We start from the raw sequence: 13,554 nt of genomic DNA on the forward strand, positions 1-13,554 counted from the left end.
CCAAAACCATTACATACATTTTTAGAAAAAGCCTTTAATGTTTTTAAACTTAAACAGCAGACATAAATTCTGAGCAAAATAAATATGAGATACTGGTAACATGAGCTTAATGAAGCCTATTATGAAATTAGAGAATATAAAAATTTGCAACTGGACTTGTATAGCTAGTGGTATATAAGTATATTGATTTTGCAGATGTACTCATCTACTTAAAATGCAGCATGAATATGCCTCAAAATAGGCTATAATTGAAAATAGGTTATAATTGAGGTCATGCATATAAAATTATAAGGAGTGTACAATCCTTTACACATCAATCATATGCTATTGACTAGGTGTGTTAAATCAGTTGATGATCTTTGGGGTGGGGCTATCTGTCAGACCCCCCTCCCCCAACTTGACTGGACCTGTGGAAGGAAGCATACTTACCTGTTCCCTGCTACTGTGTTTCAGCTCCTTCAGTCCCTCTTTGCCAGGGGTGTAGCTATAGGGGATGCAGGGGTAGCAGTCACTACTGGGCCCAGGAGCCTGAGGAGGCCCAAAGACCCTTATGCCACATAGGAAGGCATCGGTATAATAGAAAGTGCATTCTGGGAGGGCTCTGTCCGAGATTTTGAACTGGGGCCCAGAATCTTCAATTTACTCTTCTGGTTGGAGGGAAGGGGTAAGGTCAAGAATTTGGCATGGTGGTGTGCTGTTTCAATTTTTGCCTCAAGTAGCAGGAACGCTGTGTGCTCCCCTGTCCATTGCTACAGAGCACTAAGGGAAGGGGGGCCCAAGCTAAACTCTTGCACCAGGGCACATGAGCCTTTAGCTATGCCCCTGCCCTTTGCCACTGTCTCGCCCGAGTCTCTGTGTGTCAACATCCTGTGTAACGCAGGTGATGTGGCCACAGCAGCCTATGACTGGCCTGCTCAGTCTGCAGCCCTGTCCTTGAATTATTGAAAGCTCCTAAATAGTGATTGACAAACATCTGCCGGGACAGTTCGCGAAAGCGATCGCGCAAACGCGTTCAAATGTTCGCGAACCTCAAGTTTGCGGCGGGTCCTATTCATTTTAATGGCAGGCGAACCTGAAAAACGTTCAGCTCATATTTACGGCCAAGAAATAATTACTAGAAGTGCACAAATAGTCGCACAACATGGACAGTGACATACCAGATGTATTATTTGAATTTGCAATCTCCATTCATCTGGAGAACGACTGGTATATCACACCAGTAGAAATGATTTGTTCCAATAACGCTTGTCCTTCTATATACCTGCAGTATCGCAGCAGAACCGCACACAACTACCGCACAATACAAATGCACTATAATATACTTTCTAACATAGAAAGTATATTATAACATTGTACAAGGAAGGCAATCCATTAGAATATACATAAAGATAAAACGTAACCTTTAACAATTTTACTATGAGGGTCCATTCACACGTCCGTAACTGTTTTGCGGCACTATAATAGAAAATGCCTAATCTTGTCTGCAATTTCGGACAAGAATAGGACATGTTCTATTTTTTGGCGGAAACGGAAGCACAGATGCGGAAGTGCAGACCTGCAAATGCGGATGCGGACATCACATTCCAGCCCCATTGAACATGAATGGGTCTGCACCCGTTCCACAAAATTGCGGAAAGGATGCGGACCCATTTTGTGGACGTGTGAATGGAAAAGATATCCCTTAAAATGAAAATAAATTAAATTATTAAAGTTAAAGGGGTTCTGCACTTTGTTTTATCTGATGATCTATCCTCTAGATCGATCATCAGCATTTCATCAGCTGGGTTCCGACCCCCGCAGTTCAGCTGTTTGGGAAGGCAGCGGCGCTCCAGCAGAGGCGCGGCACTCTCACTGTCACTAGTCACTAGTCGTGACATCACTGGGCCAGTGGTAAAGGCTGCCTTCTTAAACAGTGGGGGTCCGACACCCGGGACCCACGCTGCCCTCTGATCGGCGGGGTCCGACACCCGGGACCCCCGCCGATCAGATGCTGATGATCTATCCAGAGGATAGATCATCAGTTAAAACAAAGTGAATAACCCCTTTAAGCAAAAAGCATAGATGTGGTAGGCAATAACAAGTGCTCGGCGGCACTAAATCAGGTGCTCGGCGGCACCAAATCAGAAACCAAATGTCCTACCACAATCTGGGGGGTTCCAGTGCACATCCATGAATCCAGGAGGGAAAGCAAAAAACATCTATCCCTGGGCTAGATGATGATGTGGTATTGAAGGACAGGGTGGGCAAAGAACTGTCCCTGATATTGCCCTTACAGGGGGTGCTATTCTGGCCCTGATAGCCAAACCACAGACCACCAGCCCTGATAAGAGCGACTCCGTCCGGAACCTTACCCAATATAAAAATGGCCCTAGTAAGCCCCTAGCCCCTGTCTTCCAGGTGATCACTATATAGATCTATGTGTTTTTGACTCATTATAAAAGTATATTATAAGTATATCGCACCCCTCTGTGTATCACACCTATCGATAGCACACCTATACAAGTCCTTAAAATGACTTTTGTGGCCCTATTAGCTAGCGTTTGGTGTCCCTAACAGCCTGTCCCGGCTCCACACAGCAACCTCTCCCTACACTGGCAAAACACTAAATGTAAAATGGCGGACAGATCATGTCCATGTGCTGAAATGTCTAAATTGGCTCTCCTGTACCACCTGATGGATGTCTCATGGTTCAAAGTTCATAAAGTAAAAGAATATGGCGGGCGCAAATTTCTCCATATGTTTGCATGTTCGGCGAATCGCGAACACGCAAAATTTGCTGTGAAACGACCGCCAGGCGAACCGCAAGGCCATCTCTACTCCTAAATACTCATTACAGTTCAAATCCTGTTATACTGAAAAGAATATGGCTTCAATAAGTGTTTATGAGCTGTAGGATATTACAGATAAGGGTTTTACATGAGCTGTCAGATGACAGGATTCAATGTAAACACAGAACCTTGAAGCTCTGCAAATACACAGATGACACCATTACACTGGGAAAATGGCTGAAAATGTTTACTAAAGTAGAATGCAATAATAAAATAAAATGACCACTGAATGTGTCCATAGTCAATGAGTAGAGATGAGTGAGTAGAGATGAGGCAACTGGACGTACTGTAGATTTCTTGAAAACGTTTCACTCGTTCTTCCAACAAGCTTTTTCAATTCTGAGGGACTGTACAAGAATTCTCTTGGAATAAATATGTAACTGAATCAACATCTGGTAAATATACCCAGCATAGGGTCAGAGGTCATTATACCCAGCATGGGGTCAAAGGTGTTGATTTCATTAGTCTAATTGGAGTCAGTAGGTGATAATGACCTCCCAGAAAAAGGTGTCAAGACAGCATTGTATGTGGCAGACAATAGATTATTCTTTACAGATATAGAGGGAAAAAATGACAATGCAACAGCACCCTGGATACCAGATAAAGTACAATAATGCTATAGTCACAAAAAATATTATAGTGCATTATTGTACTTGATCTGGTATGCAGAGTGCTGTTGCATTGTCTTTTTTTCTCTATGTTTTTAGCCATGGCAGCGTGCACCTGCGCATTGGGACGTGCTGACTAACACCCTTTTCTTTGCACATCTAAGAAACTACACCCCTCAGGGTATTCAAAACTGATTTTACAAACTTTGTTAACCCTTTAGGTGTTCCGCAAGAGTTATTGGCAAATGGAGATGAAGTTTCAGAATTTTGATTTTTTGGCAAATTTTCCATTTTAATCAATTTTTTTCAGGTAACAAAGCAAGGGTTAACAGCCAAACAAAACGCAATATTTATTGCCCTGATTCTGTAGTTTATAGAAACACCCCATATGTGGTCGTAAACTACTGTACGGGCACACAGAAGGGCGTAGAAGGAAAGGAGCGCCATGTGGTTTTTGGAAGGCAGATTTTGCTGGACTGGTTTATTTACACCATGTCCCATTTGAAGCCCTGATGCATGCCTAGAGTAGAAACTCCATAAAAGTGAGTTTTTGATCGCTTGCTATTACACTATAATATTCTTTTTTAAACAAAAAAAAAAACATTTTAGTATCTCTATAGTCCGAGAGTCAGTTTTTTTTTTTTGGCCGATCGTCTTAGGTAGGGGCTAATTTTTTACGGGATGAGAGAATGGTTTTATTGGAACTATTTTGGGGTGCATATGACTTTTTTATCCCTTGCTATTACACTTTTTGTGATGTAAGGTGACCAAAAAATAGCTTTTTTACGTTGTGTTTATTTTTATTTTTTTACTGTGTTCATCTAAAGGGTTAGGTCATGGGGTATTTTTATAGTTCAGGTTCTTACGGATGTGGCGATACCTAATATGTCAACTTTTTTATGTATTTTAGTTTTTCCAAATAATATCATTTTTGAAAAAAATAAAAAAATTGTTTTAGTGTCTCCAAAGTCGGAGAACTATATTTATTTATTTATTTATTTATTTCTGGGCGATTGTCTGTGGCTAAATAGAATAAAAATTTGGGGAAGGGTATTATAAATTTAGTACTCCATTGGAGTGTGGTACTCGCTGAAGCAACCGTCAATGCAGAGGCCCGGATAATCGGGCCACGTGTCACACTGAGTGGTCGTGTCCTTCCGTATCCCCCTGCTGTGACACACTCTGCACTTTTTTGGGGACCGTCCCTTCTTTCCATTATGGGGGACCACACCTAGAAAGTGTTGGCCAGGGACGATCCGGGTGCCGGTCAGAAAAGATCAGGTCCTTGAGGACTGCCTCATAGAACTGCAGGAATCTCACTGTTGCCAGCACTCTGGGACAGCACAAAAGAGTTGTGCAAAGCAACCTGTACCAAGTAGACCGCAACTTTTTAGTACCATCCCCGGGTTTTGCGCATGGTGTTATATGACTTAAGGACTTTATCAGAGATATCAACTCCTCCCATATACAGATTGTAGTCGACGATACAATCGGGCTTGAGGACCATTGCCGCGGTACTTCGCACAGGGACAGGGGTGATGCCGTTACCGTTAATTGTGGACAGTACAAGAACATCCCTCTTGTCCTTATAGCTGGCCAGGAACAGGTTTCCACTGGTAAAGGGGGATGGTACCTGGAGGGGGTAGGTAGGGAGGCTGCGTTGATTTTTCCGCACGGTCACACAAGCGGACGTGGATCTGGCAGAAAGGGACTGGAACAAGGGGATACTAGTATAAAAGTTATCCACGTACAGGTGGTAACCATTATCTAGCAGTGGGTGCATAAGGTCCCACACAAGTTTCCTGCTAACACCCAGAGTGGGGGGACATTCTGGGGGTTTAATACGGGAATCTCGCCCCTCGTACACCCTGAGGTACTCCCACAAAGTTCGTACAGCTTCACGCCATACCTCGCACGCTTAGAGGGTACATACTGGCGGAAAATTAGTCTCCCCTTGAAAGCAATAAGAGGCTCATCAACAGCGACCTCCCTTCCAGGTACATAGGCCTCCAAAAATTTGGCCCCAAAGTGATCAATAACTGGCCTGATTTTGTACAGGCGGTCATAGGCACGATCAACTCGGGGGGGACATGCTGCATTATCTGCATAATACAGGCATTTCCGAATGGCCTCAAAACGGGAACGTGTCATGACCATACAGTAGCGTGGGGTCTGGTAAAGGACGTCCCCACTCCAGTACTGCCTGGCACTGGGTTTTTTGACCAAAAACATCCTCATCTCGGCTGCACTGACCGGAGTCCAGCCACCGGACCTAGCCAAAAAGGAGCCCGGGTGTTGGGCAATGAACTGTTGGGCGTACAAGTTTGTTTGCTCCACCATCAGATTCACAAAGTGGTCACTGAAAAAAAAACTAAAATAGTCATATTCAGTGAAGCCCACTGTGGGAATCTAGATTCCTGGTTGGCCAACAAAATCAGAAATCACAGGCTCAAAATCCTCTGGCGTACACAAACTAGTACTAGTGTGGGCCACAGGGTCCCTGGCATGGGGGTCCCCTTACTCTACCTGGCTGTGTCTCCGCCGCCTTGGGGGCTCATCATCATCACTAGATGAAGAGGAGGACGCGGCTGACAAGAGGAAAGTAGGGTCATCCTCATCCTCACTGGGGCTTTTGGAGTCGGAGGCAAGCTGGGCGTATGCCTCCTCGGCCATAGGGGAGTGTGTGTGTGTGTGCATGTGTGTGCGTGTGTGGAAAACTTTATTTAGTGTGTGTTTGTGTGGGGGGACGAGTGTTCGCTTACACTTACCCCTAAACCTAAAAACTAATAAAAAAAATGAAAGCCCCAAAAATGTGAAAAAAAAAAAGATTTGAACTCGCTGATCAGTAGTGGGGTGGGCGATGCGCTAGCAGTGGCCGGACGCTAAGAGGGCCGGCCATAGTCATCGTATGCACATGAAAAAACAAAAAAAAACGCGTCCGATCAGGGTGATGCTGGAAAAAAAAAACTTTTTTCCCCCCTAAACCCCCCCCCCCTAAGTCTCCCTGCCTAATCTAAGCTGTCCCTAAACCTGTCCCTAGGTATCTTTTTAGTGCCAGATGGCACTGTGGTGGCTCATATGGGGGGTAGCGATGTCCCAAACTATTCGCCGGCGAACATGGCTTGTTCGCGTTCGCCGCGGCGGGCAAACATATGCAATGTTCAGTCCGCCCCCTATACGTCATCATTGAGCAAACTTTGACCCTGTACCTCACAGTCAGCAGACACATTCCAGCCAATCAGCAGCAGACCCTCTCTCCCAGACCCTCCCACCTCCTGGACAGCATCCATTTTAGATTCATTCGGAAGCTGCATTCTTAGTGAGAGGAGGGACAGTGCTGCTGCTGCTGATCTAATAGGGAAACCGTTAGCTAGGGCAGTGTTCTGTGTCCACAGACTCATCTGCTGTAAGGACAGCGTCCTGACAGCACCCCGAAAAGCCCTTTTTAGGGCTGGTACATCAGTCTGCTTTTTTTTTAAATATATATACAGTATATAATTATATATATATATATATATACTCACCTAAAGAATTATTATTAACACCATACTAATACGGTGTTGGACCCCCTTTTGCCTTCAGAACTGCCTTAATTCTACATGGCATTGATTCAACAAGGTGCTGATAGCATTCTTTATAAATGTTGGCCCATATTGATAGTATAGCATCTTGCAGTTGATGGAGATTTGAGGGATGCACATCCAGGGCACGAAGCTCCTGTTCCACCACATACCAAAGATGCTCTATTGAGTTGAGATCTGGTGACTGTGGGGACCATTTTAGTACAGTGAACTCATTGTCATGTTCAAGAAACCAATTTGAAATGATTTGAGCTTTGTGATATGGTGCATTATCCTGCTGGAAGTAGCCATCAGAGGATGGGTACATGGTGGTCATGAAGGGATGGACATGGTCAGAAACAATGCTCAGGTAGCCTGTGGCATTTAAGTGATGGCCAATTGGCACTAAGGGGCCTAAAGTGTGCCCAGAAAACATCCCCCACACCATTACACCACCACCACCAGCCTGCACAGTGGTAACAAGGCATGATGGATACACGTTCTCATTCTGTTTACGCCAAATTCAGACTCTACCATTTGAATGTCTCAACAGAAATCGAGACTCATTAGACCAGGCAACATTTTTCCAATCTCCAACAGGCCAATTTTGGTGAGCTCGTGCAAATTGTAGCCTCTTTTTCCTATTTGTAGTGGAGATGAGTGGTACCCGGTGGGGTCTTCTGCTGTTGTAGCCCATCCGCCTTAAGGTTGTGTGTGTTGTGGCTTCAAAAATGCTTTGCTGCGTACCTCGGTTGTAACGAGTGGTTATTTCAGTCAACATTGCTCTTCTATCAGCTTGAATCAGTCGGCCCATTCTCCTCTGACCTCTAGCATCAACAAGGCATTTTCACCCACAGGACTGCCGCATACTGGATGTTTTTCCCTTTTCACACCATTCTTTGTAAACCCTATAAATGGTTGTGCGTGAAAATCCCAGTAACTGAGCAGATTGTGAAATACTCAGACCATGCCATGCTTAAAATTGCTTAAATCACCGTTCTTTCCCATTCTGACATTCAGTTTGGAGTTCAGGAGATTGTCTTGACAAGGACCACAACCCTACATGCATTGAAGCAACTGCCATGTGATTGGTTGACTAGATAATCGCATTAATGTGAAATAGAACAGGTGTTCCTAATAATTCTTTAGGTGAGTGTATATATATGTATATATTGCAGTTGCCTGCCCGTGTGTGAGAGGCTGCAGGCCCACAGACTGTACTGCGTGCACACCACTCATATAGGGTGTCAAAGTACCTTGCATATAAAAAAAAGTAAATTGATTTTTTCTCTGTGATATAATCGCAGTTGCAAGCCAGTGTGTGTCAGCCCCACACAGACTGTACTGTGCCCTCTGGCCAGGCCACTACTCATACCGTTACAGGGTGTCACAATCACAATACCTTGCAGATAAAAAAAAAGTCAAATTATTTTTTCACTGTGATATAATCGCAGTTGCAAGCCAGTGTGCGTCAGGCCCACACAGACTGTACTGTGCTCACTGGCCAGGCCACCACTCATACTGTTACAGGATGTCACAATACCTTGCAGATAAAAAAAAGTCAAATTATTTTTTCTCTGTGATATAATCGCAGTTGCAAGCCAGTGTGTGTCAGGCCCACACAGACTGTACTGTGCCTACTGCCCACCACTTATATAGGGTGGCACAGTACTTTGCACGCATAGTACCACTTATCAAAAAAAGAAATGACAGGCAGAGGCAGGCCACCCCGCAGGGGCCGTCGTGGTTGTGGTGCTGTGATTTCCACTGCCCCTGGAATAATGCCCAGTGTTCAGAGGCCACGTACCTTGAACCCAAAAACACTTGACTGGCTTACACAGGACACCCAATCTTCAACAGCTTCCGCTAAGAACCTTGACGCACCATCCTCCTCCAGCTCAGCTTTGGTCACCTGCTCTCAAGTTACCACTCTCCCGCCCGCCGCCACCACCACCACTACCACCACAGCCACCACAGCCGCTTCACTTGATCCCTCAGAGGAGTTATTTACACATCAGTTGGATGAAATTAGAGAGGATGTAGATAACAGGGATATGTCTAAGTCAGGCAGGATTACACACATGAACGTACAGTGTGATGATGATGATGATGATGTTGTACCCGCTGCTGCTTTCTTTGCTGAGGTGTCAGATACAAGTGAAGTGGTTGATGATGATGATGTGTCCGTGGATGCCACGTGGGTGCCTGCTCGAAGAGAGGAAGAAGAGGGGGAAAGTTCAGAAGGGGAGACAGAGAGAAGGAGGAGACGAGTTGGAAGCAGGGGGAGGTCGTTGCAAGGAGCTAGTGGCACAGTCAGACAGCATGTATCGGCACCCGGCAGTGGCGTACCTACCATATAGGCAGACCACGCAGCTGCTATGGGGCCCGTGAGGAAGGGGGGCCCACAGTGGAGGAGAGTCCCCGCCCCCATCTATCTTCCTAACTGTCTCACGTCTGCTAGCCCCGCCTCCTAGCTCTGCCTCCCGTCGGCTAGCTCCGCCTCCCGCCTGTTAGCTCCATTATGCCTGATTCCTATTTCCTCTGTATTGCCACTACCCCACCAGTAGTGAAGTAAGTGACCACTTGTAGGTGAGGACAGTGCAGAGGTGTGTGTGTGTCACTCAGCTTTCCCAGACTATTCCTCTGCACATATGCCATTCAGAACAGGAGGAAAGCTGGGTGCTATTATGTAATGTGACTCAGCTTTCCTGATGTCCTGCATGGCACAAGTGCAGAGGCATGAGAAGATATGAGGGGAGGTGGGAGTTGTGTTACTTAGCTTTCTCAGACTATTCTCGTGTCTCTCCACATGTGCCATGCTGGACAGCAGAAAAGCTGGGTGCTGTTACATCATGTAATGTCACTCAGATGACCTGCTATCCTGCAAGGCATAAATGCAGATAATAAGAACATGGAAAGGCAGGGGTAGGGGTTCACTCCTGTCTCTGCACACGTGTCATGCAGGATAGCGAGTAATGTCAGTGTCTCCCAGCTGTCCTGCATGACACAGAGGATATGGGAGGGGTTCACCCAGCTTTCCCAGAGACTCCTGTCTCTGCACATGTGTCATGCAGGATAGCGAGTAATTACAGTGTCTCCCAGCTGTCCTGTACGACACAGAGGATATGGGAAGGGGGGGACTCGCTTCCTCAAACTTTTCTCATGTCTATGCGCATGTGCAATGCTGGACAGCAGGAAAGTTGGGTGCTATTACATCATGTAACGCCCCAGATTCTTGTCAATTAGAGATGAGCGAACTTCTGTTTTAAGTTCGGCGTCTAAAGTTCGGCTTCCGGTTAGCGGAGAATCCCGATCTGGAACCGGATATGGATTCCGACTTCCGTTGTGGTCCGTGGTAGCGGAATCAATAATGGCCGATTATTGATTCCGCTACCACGGACCACAACGGAAGTCGGAATCCATATCCGGTTCCAGATCGGGATTCTCCGCTAACCGGAAGCCGAACTTTAGACGCCGAACTTAAAACAGAAGTTCGCTCATCTCTATTGTCAATATATGCTGAACACCGCCGGGACCTACCAGATCCCATTCTCTATAAGGCTACTTTCACACTTGCGGCAGGACGGATCCGACAGGCTGTTCACCATGTCGGATCCGTCCTGCGGCTGTTTCGCCTTGCCGCCGGACCGCCGCTCCGTCCCCATTGACTATAACGGGGGCGGAGCTCTGGCGCAGCATGGCGGTGCATGGCGAAAGCCGCCGGACTAAAAGGTACTGCATGTCTGACTTTTTAGTCCGGCGACTTTCGCCATGTACCGCCGTGCTGCGCCGGAGCTCCACCCGGGACGGAGCGGCGGTCCGGCGGCACAGCGAAATAGCCGCAGGATGGATCCGACATGGTGAACAGCCTGTCGGATCCGTCCTGCCGCAAGTGTGAAAGTACCCTAATGGGTCTGTTGGGTTCCGGCATGAGTACTGCCATTTTGTAGAACAAAATACTTCTGCATGAGGTGGGGCAGGGGAGAAGTTAGGGAGGGTAGTGAGAGGAGCCAGGGCGCATAGTAGGAGGGACTAGGAACGGGCATGGGGGCCCAACTTAAATTCTTGCTATGGGGTCCAATGATTTCTGTGTACGCCCCTGGCACCCGGGGTCAGCCAGACAGCACGCCAATCAACGCATGCTGTTGCCACCACCAGAATGCCGTCATTGCAAAGCTCAGCAGTGTGGCATTTTTTTTGTGTGTCTGCCTCTGATAACAGCAATGCCATTTGCAACCTGTGCCAAACGAAACTGAGTCGTGGGAAGTCCAACACCCACCTCTGTACAACTGCTTTGCGAAGGCACATGATCTCACATCACAAATGCCAATGGGATCAACACATGAGTACAAGCAGCACACAAACTCAAAGCCACCATCCTCCTCCTGGTCCAGCATCTTCAGCCACGTCAACCACTGCTGTTCTCCTTGCCCCCTCTCAACCACCTGCCACTCCGCCTCTCACCTTCAGCAGTTCCATCTCATCTGCCCACAGTCGGGTGTCTGTAAAGGAAATGTTTGAGGGCAAGAAGCCAATGTCACAGAGTCACCCCCTTGCCCGGCGTCTGACAGCTGGCTTGACGGAACTCTTATCCCGCCAGCTTTTACCATACCAGCTGGTGGAGTCTGAGGCCTTCAAAAAATTTGTCGCTATTGGGACACCACAGTGGAAGGTACCCGGACAAATTTCTTTTTCAAAAAAGGCAATCCCAAACCTCTACTCAGTGATTGAAAAGGAAGTCATGGCATCTCTGGCATACAGTGTTGGGGCAAGGGTCCATCTGACCACTGATACCTGGTCTGCAAACCACGGTCAGGGCAGGTGTATCACGTACACTGCGCATTGGGTCAACCTGCTGACGGCTGCCAAGCATGGAATGCGTGGCTCTGCAGCGGAGTTGGTGACACCGCCACGACTTGCAGGCAGGCCTACTGCCACCTCCTCTACTCCTCCTACTCCATCCTCTTCGATAACCTCCTCGGCTGAGTCCTCTTCTGCTGCGGCATCTGGCTGCACATCAACTGAATCCCCCCAGCTCCCCAGGGGCTATTCCACATCCCGGATACGACAGTGTCACGCTGTCTTGGGGTTGACTTGCCTGAAACCAGAGAGCCACACCGGATCAGCACTCCTGTCCACTCTGAACGCACAGGTGGATTAGTCGCGGACCCCACACCAACTGGAGATCGGCAAAGTGGTGTGTGACAATGGAAGCAATTGGTTGGCGGCATTGAATTTGGGCAAGTTGTCACATGTGCCGTGCATGGCACATGTGTTGAATCTCATCGTACAACGCTTTGTGTCTAAGTACCCGGGCTTACAGGATGTCCTCAAGCAGGCCAGGAAGGTGTGTGGCCATTTCAGGCGTTCCTACACGGCCATGGCGCACTTTTCAGACATTCAGCGCCGAAACAACATGCCAGTGAGGCGCTTGATTTGCGACAGCCTGACACGTTGGAATTCAACACTCCTAATGTTCGACCGCCTGCTCCAACAAGAAAAAGCCGTCAACGAGTATTTGTATGACCGGGGTGCTAGGACAGCCTCTGCGGCGCTGGTAATTTTTTTGCCACGTTACTGGACGCTCATGCGCAATGCCTGTAGGCTCATGTGTCCTTTTGAGGAGGTGACAAACCTAGTCAGTCGCACCGAAGGCACCATCAGCGACCTCATCCCATTTGTTTTCTTCCTGGAGCATGCCCTGCGAAGAGTGTTGGATCAGGCTGTAGATGAGCGTGAAGAGGAAGAGGAAGAGTTGTGGTCACCATCACCACCAGAAACAGCCTTGTCATCATCGCTTGCCGGACCTGCGGCAACGCTGCAGGAGGAGTATGAGGAAGAGGAGTCAGAGGAGGAATGTGGCTTTGAGGAGGAGGAAGACCAACCACAGCAGGCATCCCAGGGTGCTTGTTGTTGTCACCTATCTGGGACCCGTGGTGTTGTATGTGGCTAGGGGGAAGAACAGACCGTCAATGACATCAGTGAGGACGAGGAACAGGAAATGAGTAGCTCGGCATCCAACCTTGTGCAAATGGGGTCTTTCATGCTGTCATGTCTGTTGAGGGACCCTCGTATAAAAAGGATGAAGGAGAACGACCTGTACTGGGTGGCCACGCTACTAGACCCCCGGTATAAGCAGAAAGTCGCGGAAATGTTACCAAATTACCGATAGTCAGAATAGATGCAGCAGTTCAAAACCAAACTAAAAAATATGCTTTACACAGCTTATAAGGGGGATGTCACAGCACAACGGGAATCTAACTGGGGAAGAGGGGAAAGTAATCCTCCTCCTACCACGACCACGGCGGCAAGGACAGGACGCTTTACAGATGTGTTGTTGATGGAGGACATGCAGAGCTTTTTCAGTCCTACACATCGCCACAGCCCTTCGGGATCCAGCCTTAGAGAGCGACTCGACCGACAGGTGGCAGACTACCTCGCCTTAACTGCAGATATCGACACTCTGAGAAGCGATGAACCCCTTGACTACTGGGTGTGCAGGCTTGACCTGTGGCCTGAGCTATCCCAGTTTGCGATAGAACTTCTGGCCTGCCCCGC

This window comes from Bufo gargarizans, chromosome 3 (assembly GCF_014858855.1).
Source record: "Bufo gargarizans isolate SCDJY-AF-19 chromosome 3, ASM1485885v1, whole genome shotgun sequence".
In the NCBI taxonomy this organism is placed as follows: Eukaryota; Metazoa; Chordata; class Amphibia; order Anura; family Bufonidae; genus Bufo; species Bufo gargarizans.